Genomic DNA, 25,327 nt, shown 5'->3' with positions numbered 1-25,327 from the left:
CTTAAAACTTGACATTGCCCACAGAACATATATACAGTATTGGAATTATGCTGACTTTTTCTCGAGAATTAGTTCAAAAATAAGGAATTTTAAAAAATAATTTTACCGGTTTGTTTTAGCTGGTGCTTTTAAAATAATCATTCACTTTGAAAGAAGAAGCCTCTGTAATAACTTTTTAACTTACACTTTATATGTTCATAATGTTCCACCAGTTAATACAAACCCATTTGTAACATAGGGAGATTCTTAAAGCATTAGACAAGGTTTGTTTTTTGGGATATGGTTTTTCAAAGTACACAGTTTTTAGCTTCTAAATTATTAGAAGTATTTACTTGCAACATTTTTCATAAATGCATCTTTAAGGTAAGACAGAGTGGTTGCAAGCAATTACTTTAGTTTCTAATATAAAAGGATCATCATTTTGGCAGAAAAAAGTACTAATTTTAACTCAAGTCTATTGCCATAGCATGCTGCCACATATAATTTTTTTTCTCCTCTAAATTACATAGCTGGCGGTGAATGGAGATATAAATTTTGCTTATTTCATTATTGTAGATTAGAGTGAAAAATTTGAAAGGTTTGCTCCCCACTGGGTGAGTTTATGATAATTTTACATTTGGAGACTTGCTTTGAAAAACAGTTGCAGAAGTGGTTTTGCACAAAACTGTATTTTGTGCAAAATGCAAAGGTTATTTTCCTTTTTTCCTAATGCAAATCCAGATCTCTGGTCCTCTTACATAAGCAAAACAAACAAAACAAAACAACCCCACCACCACATTGCAGCAGTTGCCTTTTCCCTCAATAGGATGTCCCAATCTATCAAGACACCTTTATACATTGAGGATGAGATAATTGCAAGTATGCAATACATTCTTGATGGTGACTCCTACTGTTTTGTTTCCTTGTTTATCACCTTAACTGAAAATATGAATGAATGGGGGATTTGTTTTATCCTATTGAAACAGATGTCTATATGTACATGATTAGGCCTCTATTCATCTGAATGTCTAGTCATTTGAATGTTAAGGAAATGGAAGATGTTGTTTGAGTAAATCCCTAAATACAAATATTCCTTTTCTTTACAGCACTACAGAAAAGAAGTGTTAAGAATTCCTGTTAATCATTTCAGAATCAGAAGAAAAAAGGTAACAAAAATGGAATAGTAAGAATGTGTGTATAGTTCTGGCTATAATTTAGCTTAGTTCATTTTAGACTGTTGAAGAGGCACAAAACATTCCAATATGCCAGAGATGGATCAAGATATCCCAAAATTAAAAATTGGAGGGGTAGCCCAACCTCTTTCCAGCAATACCGTTAAGCTGCGATTGCACTAACATTTCCATGTTTTCTGAGTTAATTAAACAGTGGTCTCCAATAATAATTGCTAGTTTTGTTTTGCAAGAGCTTGCACAACCTCTTTCACAGTGTCATGTTGGTGTAATTTAACACAGTAGCGTCAATAGAAAAGTATGTACTATTTGCATGCATTTGTGTAAAGCTTTGCAACTCAAATGCATTTGGCTGGAAAGTATACAAATGCTTTAATGAATACCAAAGTGAATTAAAATGCACATATTAACATGCATAGAAAAATATACATTTTGAACAGATTATGCACAAAAATATGCACAAATTTCAAGAGGATGACTTTCTTGCAGTTAAGATCAGAAACTATATTGAACAAGAGTGATGTTGGGAAATTATATAGAATCAAGACTGACAGATTTTGATACCCGTGTCTTACTGGTGTAAACCATGTTAAAAGCTCACATTTTAAATACTGGGGGTGTTTATGGAATGTGACCTGTATTAGATGGCAGTTTGCATTGGAAACTTGCATATTATTATGCTGGCCAAACTGAAAACCACTGAAATCAATAGAAGGCTCGACACACTCATATACAGATAGCTTCAGTTTGCTGTTAAGAACATATAACATATTCAGTCTTTCCTTTATTTTGCTTTTGAAGTATGAAATACTGAAAAATAAAACACTATTCTTAATACATTTACAAAATTGCATAGATCTACTTCTTCAGCATAGAGAGTTAATGTGCTGCCAGTGGCTGTCAAGAATGCAGCCAATTTTGCAGAATTTTGTGTCATACAACATAAATTTTGTGTCATACAACATAAATTGAAAATAATCAGTCTGGTCAGTTATTTCTCAAAGTGTTGAGTGCAAGTTGCTAACAAAATAGCATTTATGTTCGTTATATTTATTTCAAGCTTTATGTAGAATCAGAAATTGCTATTTGCACCTTGAATTCTTGAATTGAAAGAACTTCACAGTTTTTTGCTTTCTTTCTAACCACAAGGTTGTTTCCCTTTAAAGCCTTTTTCAGTTTAGGACCCGAAAGTACACCATACTGCCTCTCTAATGAGATAATATTTAGATTATTATCTTCACACATTAATATAATTAATAATTTTGGGGGGAATTCCTACCATACAGGGTATGTTCCGAGGTGAGTAGGTGAAGGGTGACCAGATGGAGCAAGTGGTCTTCTCTTTGTGGCACTTTTCCCTCAGAGACTCCTAGCTGTTTTCTTGGGTGCCAAAGAATAAATATTTCTGTTCCCTTATATTTAAACAGACTATGGTGTGTGTGTGTGTGTGTGTGTGTGTGTGTGTACGTGTACGTGTGTGCGTGTGTGTACGTGTGTGCGTGTTTGTGTGTGCAAAATAAAAAATGAATTTGAAAATAACATGGTAGGTGATTGGTGTATGTATTTATTTATGTTGTTTCCAACAGTTCTTCAACATAGAGCTGTTTACAAAGCAAGATAAAACATAGGAATTAAATTAAAATGTAATAAATTGTATCATTTTAAAATCGTGTGTTTATGAGAAGTGTGTATATTGAAATCTCTCTTTGCATTTCTGTGAGACTGGAGAATAGTGTAGTGAGGTGATACAGGAGAACAGAGTGGTAGCCACGCTTCTCATTTTTGTCCTGCAACCCAGAGTAATACATTGGTTGATCAGAATTATAACAAACTATGAAAATGAATGAAAAATTACTACTCTTCTGTTGAAATGTGCTTAAATTCCCTGAAAGAAAGCCTTAAAAGTATGCTAATACAGTGGTGCCTTGCAAGACGAATGCCTCACAGGACAAAAAACACGCAAGACAAATGGTTTTGGCAATGGGGTTGATGATTCGTAAGACAAATGTTTTCCATTTTTTGTTCCTGCCTCATTTTTGCTGATTTAAATGTTTTTCTATGATATTTAAAAAGTTAATGTTTTTTGATTGAAATTTTTGAAATCATCTGCACAATATGTATGGCTTTAAGGAGCACTTAATAAACCCTTTGTAAACCAAATTTGACTTTTGTCTGACTTTTTTTTGCCCATAGGAACACATTAATTAGATTTCAATGCATTCCTATGGGAAAACGTGTTTTGCAAGACAAATTTTTAGCAAGACGACATTAACCAAGGTACGAATTAAATTCATCTTGCGAGGCACCACTGTACATCCTGATGTTTGTGTCTGCATAAGTAGAATGAGTTTTCAGTTTTGCAGACATTCTTATGCCACATTTGTTTTTCTGTCTACACTAACATTATTCTTTTATTCATTCGTGTGAAGTATTGCTTCTCCCAACTACCAGCTGCGGTATGTTCAAGTATAGAACACTGAAACTGTCAACTATATTTAAATTAAACTCTTGCATAAAATTCATTTGAAACTGCACCAGCTCACAGATTTGGCAATGGGTAAAACTATTAACCTGCTTTTTTGTCTTTCAATCTCCTTTTTTTGTTTGCTTGTGATTACCATAGTGGGACTATAGAGCTTGCAAGCATTGTATGCCTGTAGAAGAAGCAAGTGGGAAGAAACTGCAAGAAGCTATAAATCCATGGATAAGACTGAGTTATGATGGATATTGAATATTTAGAGATAGCTGTCATATAAGTGTTTAGTGAAGGAGAATTCTAGTTTTCTAGACTCTTCTAAGCAACCTTCTCCATGAATTTCCTAGTCTGTATGCCTTTAGGGATGGAAAAAGCAAACTTTCACTTTACTTTTTATTCCTTTCACTTTACTTTTTATTAGGTTTATATTGTTTTTATTTCCTAATTAAAGATTGAATGTTGTGCATGATCCCAAATGAAATCTTAACAGCTATTCTCTCTGAATCTGTGCATATGATTTAACATACTGAATATTACGATTTAAAAATAATCATTTATTTATTTATTTATTTATTTATTTATTTATTTATTTATTTATTTATTTATTTATTTATTTATTTATTTATTTATTTATTTATTTATTTATTTATGTCATAACCGTCATTCAGCTACCTTCACTATGTCTGCTCCAGGAATTTCTGATTCTACATAAAGCTTGAAATAGTGACTTCTTTATAGTATTACACTCTGATAATCCCTCTTCAAGCACAGCCAATAACCCCAATGGCTAAGGATTTGTGAATTTATAGTGCAATAATGGTGAGAAGACCACTTTTTGTTTTGAAAATGTGGGAATGTTGTCGTTAGATGGTGTGGGGCCCCGTGCTGTAATTAAAATGGGAAAGACTAATATTTAAACAAACTGAAATTGAGAAATTTATATCAATATAGTTTTTTAGGTTATACAGAAATGATGAAATTTCTACTGTGGAAAGAAATCTTGCTTAGGGATGCTATCGTCTCATATGAGGAGTAATGAAAGCTAGCAAGACAAGCAGGGAATAAATGACTGGCTATAATTTTATTGTGGCACACCCATCGTAAATGCTTCTTGCAGAATAATGTCAGTAAAGTTTACTAGTTTCTTGGGTTGAATTAGGTCAAAATGCCGCACTGTAAACCATATAATCATAGATTTTGTTGCTGCCAGACGATTAAGAGGGAAGGAATAGATCCATTGTTTGGGAAAGACTATGAATTTTAAGCAACTGATAATAAGAAAATGGAACAATCAGCTTCTGATTTGCTTTTTCTTATTTGACCTAGGAAAAGTACAACAAATGCTATAAGGACAGATCTCTACGTCAGATTGTATAAGGTGATGGTTGGAGAACACTTGGCTACTTGAGTTCAGATTTCTAGGGCCACCTTGATTACTTTTCTGAGAGCTGTAAAATCTGTAAAAATATTTTGGAGACACTAAATCTAAAATTGAGGGTAGTGAAATGCAGAGAATAGAAGAATTGAGCCCCTTAAGACTGGACATGGGCAAGTTTATTCTTGTCTTCAAAAAGTGAGAATGATGGATCATGAGAACTATGAGTGGATCAGTCTGACATTAATACTATTTAACATTCCAGAGTAGATTATTAAGCATTCATTTTACAACCATCTAGATTGGTGGATCATGGGAATGCTACAGAAATGGGATATTCTACATTCATCAAAGCATTTGATTGCCTCTCTTACTAACATGGTTGAGAAGAAAATAAAATGTGAGCTCAGTGATATTGCTCTCAGGTTGATCCATAGTTGGTACAACAAATTTAACACTCCATGGTTCTATGGAGACATGTAGAAAAAAGAATGCAGTTATCTTTTTGAAGCCAGATAAAAACAAAGTCCCAGATACATTTATCTCCACTCATTGGGCTGAGCCACAGAGTCGATAGGGGTTACACAAACACAAACGATGAATTTCATTATTGGCATCAGCTTGGATGATGATCTTTAGTGGACTGTCACAGGGCTCTTCTATAAATGCTGAGGGGGTAGATGGGGATAGCTTTGCTGAGGGTAAGTTACTGGGAGGGAGAGCTAACGTGTAGAAGACAGAATCAAAATTTTAAATGATCTTCACAGTCTGAGCCAAAATGAAGAATAAGAAATTCACCAGACATAAATATAATGTTCTACATTAAGATTTAAAAAAATCAATAGCACTTGGATTGGATGGGGGAAACCTAGATTTGCAACAGGACACTTGGATTGAAAAATGAGCATAAAACAGCAGTGATATGTGGCTGCTAAAGAAAAGCTGCTGCAAACCTCAAGCAGCATAAATACAAATGTAATGGTAAGATCACAAGTAAGTAATTCTTCCTTTATATTATAGGCTGCAACTAGCATCTACAGTTCTGGGCAGGACATTTTTCCATGGGATTGTCATGTTAATCTGTGGCATCAAAATAAGTCTTGTGGCACCTTGAAGACTTAACATATTCAGCTATGTAATGAGCTTTTGTGGACTCATAGGTCACAGTGCATGGCTATGTTCTTCTAATGTCATGCTGTAATTAATCTGCTGTAGGACTTTTTGAAACTTAAGAAGGATATTGACAAAGTTAAATGTCTGTGAGGGAGAGCCAGGATGATAAGCAATCTGGAAAGTGAAGTCTGGTAGTTAAAACAGCTAGTTGCATTTGGTCTGAAGAAGATTAAAGTATACTTGATAACCCTCTAATATCTGAAGTGCTGCTGTGCAGAAGACAGAGGATACTTGTTCTGTATTGTTCCAGAAGGCAAAATTAGAACCAGTGAGTGGAAACTGGGGAGTAGATTTTCATTCGATGTTAGGAATGCTTGATGATTGCATGAGCTGTTTGTCATTGGAGCTCTTTGTAGTAAGTATTTAAGCAGAGGCTAGTTAAGCATTTGTCTGGGGTGCTGTAGTTGTATACTACATTGTCTAAGAGGTTAGACTGAAGCACCACTAAGGCTCCATGTAATTCTATGCAAAAACAGTTTTAGATGGGTTCATTCAGTGTATTCAAGGTAAAGAGGGGAATCTGAAGGAATGAAATGTTGTATAGATTGTGAATACAATACAGTATTTCAGTCAGTGATGACATCCAATTGTTAACAGGAGATCGGGAGGAACAGGCACCTTAATAATCAGGGACCATAAAATTGAAGAAACAATGGGAGCTGGTTCTGTTGGTGGGCTTCACAAGTTCCAGAAAATGTGTGAGTTAGCCTTCTGTTCTCCAGGGGATAGAGAAGAACTGATGCTAGATCTGGGGACAAGGAACAGCATCTAAAGAACATTTGCTATTCTTGAAGGACCATATCTCTTTGTATGGGCTTTCCCAGCCCTTAAGATCTTCAGAAGCCCTTTTCCCAGTCTCGCTGCCATCACAGGTGCCTTTGACAGGTGGGCCCCCTCCCTTTTATCCTTCCACCATCAATTAAATACCTATTTCTTCACACAAGACTCTAATAACTATGATTGACTCCCTGTATGCTAGGTGATGGTTTTTCCCCCTAGATGTATTTTTAATGTTTTTAAATTAATGACCTAAATTTGTTGCTTAGCATAGTAAATCACAATAGTGTAGTAGGCTCATTGAATCAATGGTGATTTGTTGCATCAGCTTCTCCATAGGTTCCATTGATTCAATAATTTCGACTTATTATGCTAGTAAATTAGAGTATGCTTGTTTGAATTAATGGAATTTACAGAGCAGTTGACTCACCAAATCCCCATTAATCCAATCTGCCTATTTTAGTGCAATTTACTACACAAAGCAACAGGAGATTGACAATATTATATAATTAATTAAGGGTTTTAAATTATTACAGCATGTTTAATCATTTTTGATCTTGTAATTCATTGTGTTTTAGTGTGACTTGCTTTTAGAATTGTGAGCCGTCTTGGGTCTCTCACCAGGAGCAAGGTGACCTACAAATGGTCCAAATAAATAAATACACAAGCAAATAAATAAATAAATTGCTAATATGGATACATGCCATACTGTCATGTCTGGCTATAAAACCAAATTATGCAGCCAGAAATGTTAAGAGCTTAAATAAAAGTAGAAATAGATGCTAAACGACCCAAATCAGGCCTCCAGATTTTTTTGTTTAGAATGCCTAAGACTTTTTACGTGAAGTTTTTTTTTACTTAATGCTTTTTATGTTACTGGTTTGTATTGGATACCAAAAATGATACTTGTACTGTCCTCAGACTAAATCTTACTAACTAACATTCAAGGGAAAGGGCAACTTGAGTGATGAATAAAACAACAGCAGCTGTAATATGCTCTGTTAAATGGTTAAGCCCAAGCCTTCCTAAAAACTTTATAATACTGAATACTGTTTGATTATTGGGAAGGGAGTTCAAATGGGAAAGATTTGGAAATTTCCCTATAGATTAGGGCAGTGTTCAAGAAAGAAATGTCCCTATGTGACAAAAGATAGCGTTACTTATTTCCACTTCACTGAGAGGTTTAGAGTTGGTTTGGATAATCATGTGCTGCCAAGTCAATTCCGACTTATGGTACACTTTTTAGTGTTATCTAGGTAGAGAATACTCAGAAGTATTTTACCATTCCCTTCTTCTGGGGGCACCCTGTGACTGTGCAGCTTGCTCAAAGCCACACAGGCTGGCTCTACTCACAGGAGGCACAGTGGGGAATCGAACTCCCAACCTCTTGCTCCACAGTCAGATACATAAATCACTGAGCTATTCAGACAGCTTTGAGTATAATGCTAATCTATAATTGATGCTATGTGACTGAACCTTGAAAGATAGCCACAGTCTGTGTTTTCCTTCTCTATTACACTGAGATTCCCTCAATTGCTTCCTTTTTATGAATGAGCCTTTACTCTTTTTCTAAGATTGAAGACTCCACAGCTAAATGCTGGGAAACTGGATTGATTGATCTATTATCCACCCAAAGATGATTACAACTAGAAATTTAAATATGTTTAAGGGAGGAACTAGATGGAAGGTTGTCCCAGGCTGATGCAAAGTTTTCTAAACTGCAGCTTGGCATTGTATACCGGCTAAAATCACTCACTGCTAAAATCAATCCAGCATAATGGAAATCAAATGTTTCATTATCCTGAAAAGGTGCATTGTAGGTGTGCACATAGCAGAGAGTCAAATTAAGTACATTTCTCCCCATAGTATCTCACATTCTGTTCTTCCGTTATTCCCATTCTCTTTTCCACCAACCACTTTTACTAAGTGACCTTGTGTATACTAAGTGACCTTGTGCTGAACTAAGAGTTATCTCTGCTAGCTGAGGCTGTTTTCAGTTTCCTCAGATGTCCTTGTATATAGGCTGTATGTCTGGCTTGTCTCTAGAGCAGTGGTTCTTAACCTTGGGTTACTCAGGTGTTTTTGGACTGCAACTACCAGAAGCCTTCACCACCAGCTGTGCTGGCTGGGGTTTCTGGGAGTTGCAGTTCAAAAACACCTCGGTAACCCAAGGTTAAGAACCACTATTCTAGAGAGAAAGAAGCTGAGAATGCTACTCTTTTTCTATTCCACAGCTAACCAAAACGTTTAAGTCAAGTATAATTTTTTTTTAAAAATGCACACACACAACAACCAAAACTGTTGCACCAAAAGAAATGCTCCAAAATGGTAAGAAAGCTGTTCACCCTTGGATGCTGGGCTGAATGCTATGGACAAGAGTAATATATACTAGGGGCAGTGACAAGGCAACAGGCATACTGAGCAGAAGGAAACCCACCATCTGACCCACTCTCCCCATAATTCCAGGATGCATTCTGCCTCTGTTGGCTGCAGTCAGCATTCTCTCCCTTGCATTTTAGAGAGGGCTGCTGAGCAAAGCTGAGGCAACTAGAGAAGCCTTAGGAGATAAATAAAGACAAGGTAGAGTGAGACACTCTTCTCATACTTTAGGCATTTGTTGGCAGAAACTTTTCCCCCCACTGTCGCCACCATTCTGCAGTGTAAGGTAAGCTGCAGGTCGTCTCCTCTGTTCTGAATTTATAAGACATGGCCATTCACAACTGCCATTTTATCACCTACCTGAGTTGATACTAAATTAGTTGCATAAAAAATCATTTTATAAGAGGCAACAAACCTGGGTGTATGAAATTGAAGAGAATAATGCTGAACTACCATAGTCTTTTCCAGTGAAGACATCATCGTCAGTGTGTTCAGGACACACTCACACCACTACAGTATCTCAAAGGAATGAAACAGGCAATTGCTTTCAAAGTAACATATTTGCAGTGGTATAGGGAAATTCTAGCTCAGCAGAGGTACTGAGAAATCCTAGTTAGTTAGTGTCAGTAACATTGCTATGTATAGCACTCACAGAGTAATATTAGTATGTAAACTTCCTGTAAATACCACATAGGCTCTTCTGACGGGAACATTCACCACTATAAAATTTGTTTCTGGTATGACAAACTTCGGACAGAGTGATCCATTTTTACTTTTGCTGGCAGAAGTTCCTGCTGGCTTAAAAAAAAACCCTCTGCTTTTTGTTTTGAACATCTAACCAGGGTTGCTCGATGAGGACACCAGTGTTGTTGCTGTGGCTGTTGCATTTCTACCTGCCATGAATAATAGCCCAGTAGGCTAGTTAATCATTATACTGAAGAAACAGGAAAAAGTTACAGAACTGACCATTGCCCTGGGAGTGTGGGCAACCACTTGCAAACTGCTGTCACAAAGTTCAACATTGTGTGCATGTATTTGTATTTACCCATATGCATATAAACAACTTTTTTTCAGTGTATATTCCAGTAAAACTAACAGAGGGCCTATGTTGATTTTAGGTGAAAAAAAAAGCCCAACTTTTCAGGCCCAGTGAGATCTATTTATAAAACTGCCATGGTGGTGCCTCTTTGTCAAGCTGTATTGGAGTGGCAGCACTTCCATGAAAAACAACAGCAGCCCCAAAGTCTAGATCTCTACATTGCAAGTAAATATTATTAGATCCCTTTTTAGCAGCTAGATAATTATTTAGATCTTGCTCCTTAAGAAAGATTACAGTAGGTAGTGCTATCCAGATCTGGCAGAATTCTTGTAACTGCTATTCAAGAAAAAACTGAGCAGTTGCTTAAATGTCAGTGTGAGCAGGTGTTCGTTTGCAGTTAGATTATTAACTGCAGTGGTCTCTGCTCACATGTGGAGGATTGAACCAGTTGCAAATTTAGAAACTAGGACTGAGTTTTCAGATATTTAAAGCTGATAAATAGATGGCAACCATTTGTTAAAGGTTTTGCTTGGGTCCTACCTGATCCCTTTTAATGAAGAAACAGTGGCTGAAATCCTGTTGCTTAGCATAGTAAGTTGCACTAGAGTAAGCTCACTGAATCAGTGGGGATTTGGTGAGTCAACTCCTCCATAAGTTCCATAGATTGAAATGGGCCTGCTCTAGTTGTTGCTTACTTTAGCATAGTATTGGAATCTGTAGAACATACAGATAAGTTGACTCACTAAATCTCATAGATTCAATGGCTCTTCTCTACTGTAGCTTAGTACACAAAGCAACACAAAGCTTTGTGCAAAGCTCTTTTAATTGTCTTGAACTATCTCCAGAAAATATACTCAGACCAGGTTTTGGCAGAAGGACCAACAATTCTCGAAAGAAAGAAGCAGAAGCTACTTGGCATCAGTTGCATCTGTGAAATAGTCCATTCAAAGGTCTGACAGCATTTGGGGGTCTGTTTCTTTGAAATATGTCTGTTTTGCCTTTCTGTCAGAGTTTTGATATTCAAAGTAGCTAGTTACAAATAAGCTCAAACACCATTTCCTTTTTTTCATATCCATTGGCAATCTGTAAACAGTTCATGTATTGTTCTTTGTTTTTTCAATTTGACTGTACAGCCCCACTGTGTAAACCAAGCAAAAAACATCCAATTATCCTGGTGTCTTTAGCCCAGATGATTGCCCTTAGTTGCTTTTTCCTTCTGAGCTGCCATGGATACTGAACCCAAAGGAATCCTTTGACTTAAGATGCTCCATATTAGTGCACTCTGAAGTTGTTTGCCTGTTTTTCTCCTTGCCCTATTCATGCCTTACTTGTGGACTACAACATAGTCAAGCTGTTAGATTCAAAGGTCTGTAGAGCACACTAGTTACTCCTGCATTAGTTCATTGGCAGAAGTTTGAACTGAATGATGATAGGATTGCTACTGAACTTGTTAGTTTTGTTCACAAAAATTTTGAGTCCATTGGCAAGCCCGCTATAAACAAGTTCAAAATATTATTGTTATTATTATTTGTTGTATAATTTAAGGTCACTATATTTCTCTTCTATCCTTGTAATGTATCTAAAGCCCTGTTCAAGTTATATAAAAATATGCAAAGGGCATGGGGTGCTCATGCTGGTCCTCCCTCGCATCCTTAAACATACCCTCCTTATTTTCACCTTGCCAAGATGAGTGTCAAGGCCTGAATGGAGTTTTTTTAACCATAGACTCTCCAGCTCTCTTCCTTACTTGACCTAACAGTTCAACTGATGGGTCAGATTAATTTCCTTTAAATCCATCCTCTCCTCCAGAGTACTGGAAAATAAACCAAAATAAATAAGATACTCTCTCTTTGCATCAAAGCAGGAATGGCAAAGTGCAAACCTCTAGGTGTTGGATGTAGTTAGTATTCTTCACCCTGGGTGATGCTGGCTGAGGCTAACTGGGATTGCAGTTAAATAGTGTCTGTATTTTAAAATTATACTTAGCATTGCCCTCTTCATGCATTTAAAACTGTTTTGTAAACCTGCAGAAAGAAGAGGGCAGTCTCAGATGGGATGATTAATTTTGAGGATCAGTCATGTCATAGGTTTCTAAAATGTATTTAATTTTTAAATCTGTTTAGCTAGAATAGACTAGTGAAAGAGTTTGGAGAGAGAAGCAGGAAGCTGGAGAAGACATCAGATATCTGCTCCTGTCGGTGTTGGGCTAGTTATTTTTGCTGTTATAAAAATGTTTCATTTTTAATGTATGCAATGTATTTCATAAATGTTATGAGCCACTTTGAGAATTTCAGTTCAAAACCAACTAACTAATGAGGAAAGAGATAATATGTTATGATACAGATTTTTAGTCAACTGAATGTGGGACTTTTTCTTGGGAATATCTAGACAGACTGGAGGACAATATTTTCTTTGTAACACCATGTGCAAGGATGTGCCAGATAACAAAGCTCTCTCCTCTAGACAAGGATACCCTCGTTTCGTACTGTATCAGCTCCTCAGCATCTTCTCAGAATAGATGCCTCACCTATTGGTGCACCTGAAGTTGTTTTGCAGATCAAAGTACTGCACATGTACAGCACAATTAAAGCTGCAGAATGAGTCTGGGAGGGAAGCTCGTATATGAGTTGCACTCCTAGGTACAGTTAGTAAAGTGAACCAGTAACTCTCATTAAGAATAATTAAACTTAATATTGACTGTAAACTTATTCTTACCCTTAACATCTTTGCCAATAATGTAGGAAAGAGATTAACCATCAGTCAGCCACACTAATTACAGTCTCCTTTACATTAAAGGTATGATAAGGAAGGTCTATATTCATAAATAAAACATATTATGGGACGAGATACTGAGAAATATGTAAATGTAATGCAGAAACCAAAGTTAAAAAAGGAGAAGGGGGGAAAAAGAAGAGAAAAGACTGAAGTGATGCCAGTAGAAACAAAATGGCACTCTGGCTAATTACCATGAAAAGCATGATAAATCATGGACACATATCCTTGACTTCTGACTGATAGAGCCTGCTGAGTATAGTCTCTCATGCATAGCTGTCTCTTCACCTAATTTAGGCCAGGATTTCTATCCTTACAAAGAAAATTGAGTGAAAAGAGAGAGAGAGAAAAAAAAGTAAAAATATTTTAAGGTTTCAACATTGCCTTTGACTTCCACAAATAATTTATCACTGTAATCACTTTAGAGCTTTTGTTCATATGTATGTGCTTTGGAGTTCATTTATTTGTTTGTTTTGGCAGAAGGAAGTTTTGGTGTCTGATGGAGTTAGCTAAGAAAAGGACTCCATAGCTGGCCTTTTGCTAATGTACAGTTGGTTAATGCTTAGCTCACAAACATGTTTACATAATATGTTTTGTTCTTTCACTCTTTTTGGATGAGCTCTTTCCACACTTTGCAAAGCCATAGAATAGTTTTTAGTAGAATGACAGTGCCATGGAGAAAAGTAGCAGACTACCAAATATTTCTTGGCCATACATCCCCACTGCAAGATGGGTGAGCCGGTACTCTTTTTATTCAGCACCCAGGCATGCTGATTTAACCAGCAATGGAAGAATGAATATTTAGCATCTTGAAAGTACTTTGAAAGTAGCATAATATGGATGGAAATATTCTTCTTGATGCAGATGCTGGCCATCTATACGCCACTGTTTTCTCTAAGATATGCATATAGCAGCATATACAATCGCAGTTTCCATCCACATTCTTCTCTACCTGACCTAGCTACATCCATTGCTGGATACAGGTGAGGTTCATATTGTGTGGTATTTATTGGTAAGCGCAACATGAGATAGATTAAATTGGCAATAGGGCTGAGTTTCTTTCCTCTCTCCCTTCAAAACAGCTGTAAACAGGAATGAAGATATGCACAGAGATATGAAGGATTTTTTTTTACTCTCTTGCTACTTTTTCATTGTAATTTTTTCAGCAAAAATCGAACTTCACAAAAATGCATCTGTCTTGTATTTCGAAATTATTTCTTATCATGTGCTGTCAAGTTGCTTCTGACTTGTGAATATCTTTACATTTAATCCTTTATAAGGTATTCAAGATATTTAAGGAGTAGTTTTACCTTGGCCAGGGATGTGGTGGCACTGTGGGTTAAACTGCAGAAGCCTCTGTGCTGCAAGGTCAGAAGACCTGCAGTCAAAAGAATCCATGCGACAGAATGAGCTCCTGCCAACCTAGTGGTTCGAAAGCATCCAAAATGCAAAATGCAAGTAGATAAATAGGTACCACCACAGTGGGAAGGTAATGGCATTCCATGTCTTAGTCGCGCTGGTCACATGACCATGGAAGATTGTCTTCGGACAAACGCTAGCTCTATGGGTTGGAAATGGAGATGAGCACCGCCCCCTAGAGTCAGACACGACTGGACAAATTGTCAAGGGGAACCTTTACCTTTACCTTTGCCACCCCTAGTTAATTTTCTTGGGTGAATGGGGATTAAACCTAGGTCTCCTGAGTCCTACTCTATCGCTGTATCCATGGTGTGGTTATATGACTGCATGATCGATATGTTAGTTATTAAAATTACTCGTGGGCCAATAAAGGACATATCCAGCCTGTTTTCTTCTTAACAGGTTTTCAGGTTTTTACACATAAAGGATAAATCCTTATGTTGTACATTTTTTATTCTTTACATAAGAGCAGATAGATAAGATTTTAAAGCTGTTTCTATTGTTCACATAACTTATTTACAAATTACTTTACCTCCACCAATGTAATTCAGATGTTCATTCTGCCTAAGGGTATCACTTTTTGCCTGCTTACTTGGAAACTAGTGTTACTAAAATCATCAAGGCTTACTTCCAAGTAAGTGTGTTTCTGATTAATAATTCAAGCATTCAGAGTTGGAAGCGATGGTGAGTATAACCTTGGCCTTAGTGAGTAGAACTGTTCTTACATTTCATAATTAAAGGTTTCAGAAAGTTGTATAAATACGATGTCTATTTTCAACATTTTTCTACTAAATACACAGAGTACACTTATTCATAAAAGTCTTTTGTTGGATTTAGTCATAGAATTGAAAGGGTCATCAATGGTCATTTCATCTAAATGATTTCAGTAGAACAATGCTAAGCAATTACGTTTGCTGGATGCTTTTCTCATCTCCCATTATTTTTCTGGATCATTTTCTTTATTGCTAGGCGTTGATTCCTTATATCAAATTGTAAAGTGTTTTGGCAGAAGTTAACAAATAAATCTTGAGACCATTAAATCTTGTCTTGCAATTATCTTCATGCATATCTATTCTCTTTTTTTCGTGACTGTCTGTCTCATACACTGGAGTAGCTGCTGTATATATTTTGTTCATTCAGACTTCTCCGATTTGTCATTTGTTCCACTCTTGGGCGGGTCTGTCTAATTTGGTTCTGTCTGTCTTCAAAAATGGTGACCATTCACTCTCCTAATGTTTATGACTCCTTCCTTCCTTCCTTCCTTCCTTCCTTCCTTCCTTCCTTCCTTCCTTCCTTCCTTCCTTCCAAAGAGCTACCACTGCTTGTGGATTCACAGGGTGTTAGTGATCCATTGTACTGTTTGGTCTTCTGCAGCTGCAGTTAAGTTTAGTCCAACTTAATCTTCCTCTTTGTTTTTCTTTTACCTTTATTCATGTATTTGGCAAGAATACTGTCCATCCTTCCTTCAAGCCATTGGAGCCAAGGCATGGTCAATCAGTAAACTATTTCACCTTTGTATTCACATGCTATGGATTTCGCCAGGGATGTTAAAGGCACTGTCTCAAGGAAAGGTCTGTTATATTATCCTACATCTCCATTTAAGTTTAACACATGTGCAGCTGTCTGATTTGTTTTGGTTCTGTCTGTCTTCAAAAATTATGTGTTATGTTTTGCTTGTCAAAGGAAAAGAACATTAAAGACATGTGACCTGATACTTGATAAGAGATTATATTACAGTACTAACGATCAGATCCCATGTCTTTAATGTTCTTTCTCTTTGAAAAGCAAAACATGAGAGAGAGAGAGAGAGAGAGAGAGAGAGAGAGAGAGCAGGCATAGACTGGTTGATAGCTAAGAAAGATTCCAAAAATCCATATTGGTGCTTCAAATGCTCCTATAAATTCTTAAATTTTAGACCATTTGCACAATTCTTGAATTGTATTTTTGTATTTTTGTTTTTTTACAAAACTTAGGCCATCTATTTCCAAAATATTGTTTTCATCAGTGTGAGAACATTTACCAAGAACCCCAGTAAATTCCTCACCATTTTGTCCAGCAAGGACATTCTTGCATTCTTGCATTGAAGGCTGAAATAAATCAGGGTTTGCGTCTTTATTCATGCTGCCTGTGAGAGGGTTGCTGGGAGCACCCCCCAGCAGGCTGTCTGGCCCTGCTCCACAGGCCCAGAGGAGCCTGGTAGAGATCAAATCTCCCAGAATCCTAGCTGGCAAGAATGCACTGCTGCAGATGGAGAAAGCCTCCCAGCTGAAGCAGGACAGCTGAAGGAGGGCTACATGGTGGGAATAAGAGGGCTGGAGATACAGGGTTCAGGGTTGTTACCAACCACGTCAGATGAAAGAGAAATGTGGGAAGACGCAGTTGACAACTGGAACCCTATCTTATGTGTCTCTGCAGAGGTGCAAACAGGCATAGAGAACAAGGGGAGCCATTTCCCCCCGCCCAGTCCATTTGGCCAGAAAAAAAGGTCAGGGACCTGAGATTCTGGCAACACATCTCCCAGCTGATCCAGTGCCACCCCAGCCTTTGTGTCCTCACTGCCCAACAGTTCTAGGGGAGCAGCACAACAGTGCATGGTCCCCATCACCTGCCCATACCAGCCTTCCCTAAAGAGACTGCACCATGGATCAGACAGTCAGACAGACTGTGCCCAAGGGGTTAGTGCTGACATCTCAACCCCTGGGAATGCGGGGCAAGGAGCAGTTTTGGGCTAACTCTGAGTCTTTAATAAAAGCTGCCATGAATGACAAAATCAAGTTGGGACCCATGGAATTATTGCACGGCACTTCTCTGCGGGACACACACTGCCTCATCAGTGTACAGCAATAGCAACTTAAGAACATAAGATAAAGAAGGCAATGCCATTTTTGTGAATTAATACCTTTATTTGGGTTGTAACATGAGTAGTACACATCTGGCTCTTACTGTCCATTCAGTGAGCCAAAGTTCAACTACTGTATTTTTGTATGCACACTGAACATTGATTCTTTAATCACTCGACAAACATTGATGTATAGTTGTCTGGTCATTCACTGTAATTTTGCCCTAAATTGGAAAAGAAAACATAGATGTTTATTTCTTTGATCATTAAACTTAAAACCACTTCATTTTGAATGGTACTTCTTTCTGACTCTACAGGGTCATTGTGCCACTGTTGCAGAGTTTTATTTTGGACTAGCTTTAAAATGACTTTTAAAGAATTAATGACAAATTTGAGACAACCAAATGACACTTGGTGATATTTGGAAACTCTTTTTTCCTAGGGTTGTACTGACTAGATGGCACAAAACACACACAATATTGATTTAGCCTTCCCAGCTGTGTTTTTGTGAATTTAGACAGAGGTTGTGTTGGTTTATAGTTTCATTTTTATGAAATTAATGTTGACTTGTGACATGCCTTACTTTCTGGGCTTTAATAAAACATTATTGAAGAGGACATGAATAAAAAAGAATTTCTAATATGGGAGAAGAATTATGAGTCATTTTCGGAAGCTCGTTTTGTGCTTCATATGATTTCCTGTAGGAGAAGAAGGTTGTCATTAATTATACTGATGTAGACATCATGTACTGTTCTTTTTAAAAGTAATTATTTCACATTCCCCAGAAGGAATATCTACCTGAAATAAATAGAGATATTTCAAATACTCAGTTAGACAACAGTAAAAGAAAAAACTGTCAAAGTGTTACTGATTTCATCCAGATAGTAAATCCTGATTTTCTGATGGTCAGCTAGTGACCTGTGGATTTCACTACAGGAAGAGAAGAGTCATTTAAGGAATACAACAATAATTGTACACATTCCACCTACAGAGTCTTCAGATAGGCTTATAGTGTGTTGTTATGGATTTATAGTACTTTCAGATTATGGTATTTGGGACATCAGCTGGGTTAGTCAAAAATACAATCAGTAATCCATGAAATGTTCAGAAGCCTATACAGTAAAGTATACCTGTTGTTGGGCTGGCTGTAATAGGTTAATAAGTCTAACATATTACCTCTTCTTAAGCTCCTAATTAAATAGACTCCAAAGGACTAAGGAATAGATGTGGATCTGTTCACAGTAAACATTCCTCTTCAAAATGAAGAGGAATGTAGATAAATTCATTTAAGAGCATAAGAAGAGCTCTGCTGGATCAGGCCAAGGGCCCATCTTGTCCAGTTCCCTGTATCTCACAGTGGCCCCAAGAGAACTAGATGCCTGTCTCCTGATACCCCTCCCCTGAATCTTGCATTTTGAAGTACCTCAGGAAATTTTTTCATTATAATTTCCATAGATGTTTCATAAAATCCACCCTTTTTCAGATAGAGAATGAATAAAATAACAAATGCTATTGTTTTCTGTTTTGCTGAAGAAGCTTAGGCCTTAAGTGCAAAATATCGTAAATAAAAAATCATTCCAAGAAGATAAAAGATTATTATTGTTGTTGTTGTTGTTGTTGTTGTTGTTGTTGTTGTTGTTGTTGTTGTTGTTATCATCATCATCATCATCATCATTAGCAGCAGCAGCAGCATCACCATCACCATCACCATCACCATCATCCCAGTGGCATGCAAAAGTAAATTCTTCCAGCCATATTTTATTCTTAGATTATGTCTGTCCTTTTTTGAGCCATAATTACATGCAGATTACTGGACTGATTATTGAGGGAAGGAGTAGGTTTGCCTTTCTTAAGTGTCCAATAGTTTTTCTTAGGGAGAACAGGAAAATCCCTTTCCCATTTCTTTTTCTGGCAGTAGCTACGTGCACTGATTTTCATTTCCTGTACACAGTTACAGAGAAAAGGGAATAAATAGCAAGAATAGAATTTCCTTGTTCTCTCTTGCAAACAAGATAATATACTGCAATGGGGAAATTGAAGACCTATAACAGCGGCAGTAGCCTTCACACTGAGAAAAATGGGTGAGAAGAAGAATAAAAAGAGTATTTCAGGAGATGGTTGATTGCAAAAGTGGTGACGGTCAGCGAGTACTACTGCAGATAGGAAGATGAATGTATGAAGTGTGTGTAAGGAGAAGGGGGAGTGCTAAAAACTTTCTGCAGACCTCCAAAGTAAATTAGTTATTTGGTCAGTAGAATAACAGAAATACAGTAGTCAAAAGTCTCTGGGATCCAACTGTCAGCAGAAAGTAATATATCTTGACAAGAAAGATGGTTTTTGCTTCAGAGATTTAAACAGATGCATGCATGAGTGGATGCATTCTCTCACTAACTAAAGCATGTTTGTGTCTATTTGAAAATGTATGCAGATTTTTCTTCCTTTTTTATACATACTGTACTGGAATCACAACCTCAACAAAAAAAATTAATTTTAGGCACAAATCATGGCAAGTATGTTAAAAAACACAGACACACACCCAAACCCTGATGACTGCTTTTTTCTACATCTCTATTGGACACAGAATAAAGAGAAGTTCTCTGCCCATCTTTTTGGAGCAACTCGTGTGAGACGAGCACTTTGAAATATAGGATTCGGCTTGCAACTGGAGGTCACCCAATCCAGAATTAACAACTAACTACCTCGTTCTGTGCAGTGTGTTCTTAGACTTCTCTACAAGTGCAGTTGAATCTAGTGGCAGAATAGACTTGTGTGATTGCAGGCAATGAGGTTGCATTTTAAATGCTCTCCTTCTACATTAAATAAAATGTAGGTAATATATAGAATTGGAAAATTTTCCCCATTGGTTGTATTTCTCTCTCTATGGTGCTTGTGTTTGATGCTGAAGACAATATGGTTTCTCCTTTTCACTATGAATTAGTACAGCTGTCTCAGTCCTACCAGAACTTTCCTCAACAGATTCTGATATGGCATGACAACCTACTAGCATTTTGTGTGCAAAACATGATTCACATCATACATGGAAATATGTTGGAGGAAAACTTGCACATGCAAGTGACTATGATGGAGAGGTGGATAATGCGTTGTGTGTGCTTGGTGGGATATTTGTTCCATTTTATGTACACTGATGATACAGTATTTTTCTTGCCATCTGGATGATTCAAAGATTATACAGGTACCATTTGTGAGGAAGGAAGTTCTGCCTAGCTGGCAGAAAATGGATTGCGTCTCTCGTTCATCTTCCACTGCTATGGAGCAGAGACCATTTTCTAGGTGTAACCTTCCTCTGACATTCTCCTGCTGTCCCTCTTTCACTCTGTCTTAAGAGATGTCTGCTGCCAAGGTTTTCCATATGTTTTCCATTGATGTGACATAGAATGTGAATGCACACACATACAGATCCAGCAGAGAAGATAATTTTTACTTTTTTCAAGGTTTCTGTAATATTGTTGAATGACTTATTGAACAGATGCTGTTTTTTTTTAAAGTAGGGTTTTAAGAATGTGGGAGCAGAAATTAAGAAATATATGCAGCAAGTAACATCCAGTTGCACAAATTAAGATCATCATGTGCTTTCAAGTCACTTCTGACGTACAGTAACCTTTTCAGGGTTTTCCAGGTAGAGAACATTCAGAAGTGGTTTATCATTCTTTTCTTCTGGGGGCACCCTAGAACTGTGCAGCTTGCGGAACAAATGCTCTGACTGTATGAACCCAGTGTTAGAACTAGGGCGATACCTTGTGAATGTATAACTTTGCTTTGCATTTCTAAACATGTAGCATTCAGTAGCAGTCTCTTGATTTAAATTGGTAGTGTACATAATAGATCAATAATTTGAAAAAGTAGCATACTAAAAAATTTCCTAAGATCAGGAAGAATAGTTAATCTTTTTAAGATAATCAGACCAGTTTTTCAAACCAGTTGTATGTTTCTGGCTTGAAAGCCTGAAATACCTTCTCTTTCTTTGTTCAGAATCAAAATGCTCTGTATGGCTTACAAATCAGTATTGAAGAGCAATAATGTTTTAAAGGAAATAAAAAAAATTAGAACACAGGCATACATGAGATTAAAAACAATATAAAAATGTGTTGATTTTTATATATGACATTCTCAAGGGAAATAAAACTTCTTCCAGCTCACCAGGCCAAAATCTTCCTAGCAGAGGAAGGTCTTCTCCAGAGGGGAGAAAACCATCAAAAGACTGATGATCTTCCTATGTCTGGAGTACCTTTAGTTGAGGTCCATGGGAATAAAGAAAGCTGTCTTTCACATCCCTTTGAATTACACCTCAGGAACCAGAGTGACACAAAAGAACTTTTCAAAGAGACCTTAAGCAGCATATTCATTCATGTTTAAATTTGAAGTTATTTACTACAACAGCTGATGCTGGGCTGAATGCATATTTTGTTATTTTCCTACGATATGTTACTTTTTCCAGCCAGCCTGGATGTTCACCTGCATCCTTGTCCTTACGGATATAACATGTGTTGAGGTAATGGACTGTCCTTAAGGATACAAAATATGTTTAGGGAATGGAATTGCCTATATTTAGAAATTATGTTAGACTTTATTTTGAACATGTTCAGATTATGAATGAGAGCTGTATTTTGGACAAGATTGCAGATGCATGTTCTAATGCAAGGAAACTGAAAATATAAACACCGTCACCCAGGCAGATTAGTCTGTGTGAATCTTCGTAGAGTTCTAAAACTCAAGAACATCTAATTGAGAATAAGCAAAATTGTTATTCATAAGGCTTTACTAATTTTAAATAACAGCAGATGAAAAGTAGAAATAAAGTTTAATTGGACCAATATAATTTCTTGGATGATTACCATATTTGATGAAGAAATATTATAGAGCAGAATTTTTAAAAATGATTTTATTCACATGAGCTGAATATTCTTGAAAATCTTTCCTGAAAGGAAAAAGCATTTTATTAATCAAAGAGTTTGCCTTAATGAAAATATATATTAATAATAAATGTATTTACTGACCATTTGATTAGGAAGCTGACGTGTCATTTAAATTATTTTGATATGTTCTCAACGCTCTGTTCATATCTTTAGTGAAGAAGTCAAAGATGTTTGTGATCCTACCTCTTGTGTGTTCTGGAATATGAAAAATAATTTATTGTCCTTTGGTTAACTATTGTTCTTTGTAATGAATGTTCTGTTTTAATGTGTGTGTTTCATAAGCTTCTAGCATTGACTTAACTCTGTTCCCAGTGCAGTTTGTTAATTAACTCCCAAGGTATTCCATAGGAGGAGAGCCTACCAACTGATGCAGCTGAAAACATATCTGTATAATGTCCTAACAGTAGGATTTATGATTTCTCATGTGAGTCAATTCTGGCAATCTCTTTTCTTGGAACTTATATATATTAGAGTAGTTTTTTCCTCAAGTGAGTAATTTACAGCAGTGGTTCTTAACGTGGGCGATAATGCCCCCCAGGGGGCGATTTCATTTTTCAGGGGGGCGTTAGAACAAAAAGGGGCGGCGTGGGGGCGCTGGAGCACAAGGGGGGCGGTAGGGGGGTGCTGGAGCAAGCCAAACCTGTGAAGATGGTTGCAGCCTTTTTACAATGTGCATGAATATATATTTTCCTCCGATCTTAATTCAGTTTCAGAGTTTTCGTCTTCAAATTTTTAGTTTCTGCTTTACGGTTTGTTTTTATGCCCTTTTTGTATTTCTTTTTGGGTCTTAAAATTCGCTTGCAACTAAATCATTAAATGTTACTTTTGGGGGGCATTTCATTTTCTTGGAATTGAATTTTGTTTTCAGGGGTCATTGGATTTAAGTGTCTTAAATAAATAAATAAATAAATAAATAAATAAATAAATAAATAAATAAATAAATAAATAAATAAATAAATAAATATCATCACCGCGGGGAGGGGAGGCAATGATAACTTCCTCAATGGCTCAAGGAGGCGTTTCTTTCAAAAAGGTTAAGAACCACTGATTTACAGCAACATCTTTAGTGTCAATTGTGTTGACTTTAGTGGGACAGAAGTGCTTATTGAAGCTTCAGGATGTCAAAGCCTCTTTTAAAGCAGCCTAAATTGGTGGACATAGGTATCTCTAGTAATATATTCCCTTATTTAGCATTATTGAAGCAATAATATTTTTCATTTATCCATCCTGAATTTTCCACCATTCAGATTAATTGTATGGCCTTGGGTTTGAATATTATGAAAGAGGAAGAAAAAAAAATCTCTTATTTGCTTGGTCCATACAATGCATACTTTTATAATCTTCTACCATTCTTCTTTTACCTTTTTTAAAAATTATGATTCCCCAGGTAGTTTTCTCATGGGAAACTGATTCAGCCCCTTAACCATTATTCTTCACCTTTTCTCATCTCTCAGTGTCAACTCAAATTCCATATATATATTTCTAAAGTTAGGATAATTTGTCCCAAATTACATCACTTAACCAGTGGTTACATAGAACTGTATCTGTCATTTTATTGCTTTCACTTTGAAGCGATCCTTTTGAATTGCCCTGAAGAATGTATGCCTAATTGCATGGTCTGCTCCTTAGTATTCCTTCGCCATGGTGTCTGTTCTCTCTGTACTTACTTGGGATGCTTGCAGCAAATGACACCTTCACATTGCTCAAGAAGTGTCCCGTCACACAGCAGAGGCAAGATAAGTATTTACCTATTTTCATGTATCTTTCATACCTTTTTCAGGTCAACAACTTTATTCCCAGTTTACAGGTTGCAGAAGAGCTGTGCTTGGGCAGCCACTCACCTGACTACATAGTGGATTTTATCTTCTCCATTACTTTGCCTACAGCTATATTTATATTTTATACTGAAACTTTGATGCAGTTTCATAGGAAATATACTCACTGAATATCACCTTGTGTTTATTTTTTGTTATCAAGTTTTTGAAGCAAAAAAAGAGAAAATCTTGTTGCAAGATAACAAATACCAGCAACAACATTGTGGCTAGTCACAGGTTATATCCAAATAAACAATTTTATTCACTGTTATTTATAATCCTAGTAAATACATGATGCTAATATTACTTTAAGTATAAGTGAGAAAGAAAAACACATCATAAACTCCAGCAGAAGTCCCTATTGCAAGCCTGCATAAATTGACATGTATATTTTCCAGCATTCAAGTTCTAAACGATTTATGCAACCTGAGGGCTTGTCTAATAGACAATGAGAAGGACAAGCTTCAACAAAACTCAGTTTGACAGCACATGTACTGAGCATTATGTACAGCTGTCATTTAAGTTATGGTAGCATTATTATCTGTAACCACAGTTCAGGAAAGCACTGTAAAATATCCTTAGTTTAAACAATATGAATAATCTTGTTGATTTTACTGTGACTACCATATGCTAGAGTTTACATGCAGCAAAGTATTTTGCTACTTTGAACTTGGTATCAATGCTGAATTTGATGAGAACAAAATTATCATTCCAACAATAATTCTTCTTCGTGACTTCATAAATACTACTTTTTAAATGCATTTTCAGAGCAAGGCCAGATAAGTGGTACTTTGATGGGTGTGTAATGGCTCTAATCTGGAGGAAGTGTTACATTCTAGATACTGAAATATAATTCTTAACAAACCTAATTTACATAAAGATTTGACTATACATAAATATCTTGGTGAACAAAAACAGACTTTGTAGTCAATTGTATAGCCCTTGTATTCAAACACGTGGCTAATTTTTAAACTGAGATTCTTATATTACAATCCAGGAACAACGGAAATTTCTGTTGTAATACATGTAGCTGTTCTGAGTTTCTATTAATTGTTACCTGAGTGAACATCATAACAATTTATAAAGATTTTTTCCGTATTCATCCTTGGTTAGACTTCAATTCATTCTAAAGATAAAATGTTAATAATAATGGAAGCCAGC

General features: G+C 36.5%; 1 protein-coding gene across 10 annotated transcripts in view; it reads left to right on the top strand.

The window, feature by feature from the left end:
* The window catches only part of ZBTB20 (zinc finger and BTB domain containing 20), a 675,920-nt gene that overhangs the window by 124,209 nt on the left and 526,384 nt on the right, over positions 1-25,327 (top strand). For all 10 annotated transcript variants that reach the window (XM_072993815.2, XM_072993818.2, XM_072993813.2 and 7 more), the window contains one exon: positions 1,086-1,145. The gene's annotated coding sequence lies outside the window, so the exon portion shown is untranslated. The remainder of the gene's footprint in view (positions 1-1,085; positions 1,146-25,327) is intronic.

The sequence above is a fragment of the Pogona vitticeps genome, chromosome 3 (assembly GCF_051106095.1).
Source record: "Pogona vitticeps strain Pit_001003342236 chromosome 3, PviZW2.1, whole genome shotgun sequence".
Classification (NCBI taxonomy): Eukaryota; Metazoa; Chordata; class Lepidosauria; order Squamata; family Agamidae; genus Pogona; species Pogona vitticeps.
This window is presented reverse-complemented; position numbering and strand designations above follow the sequence as displayed.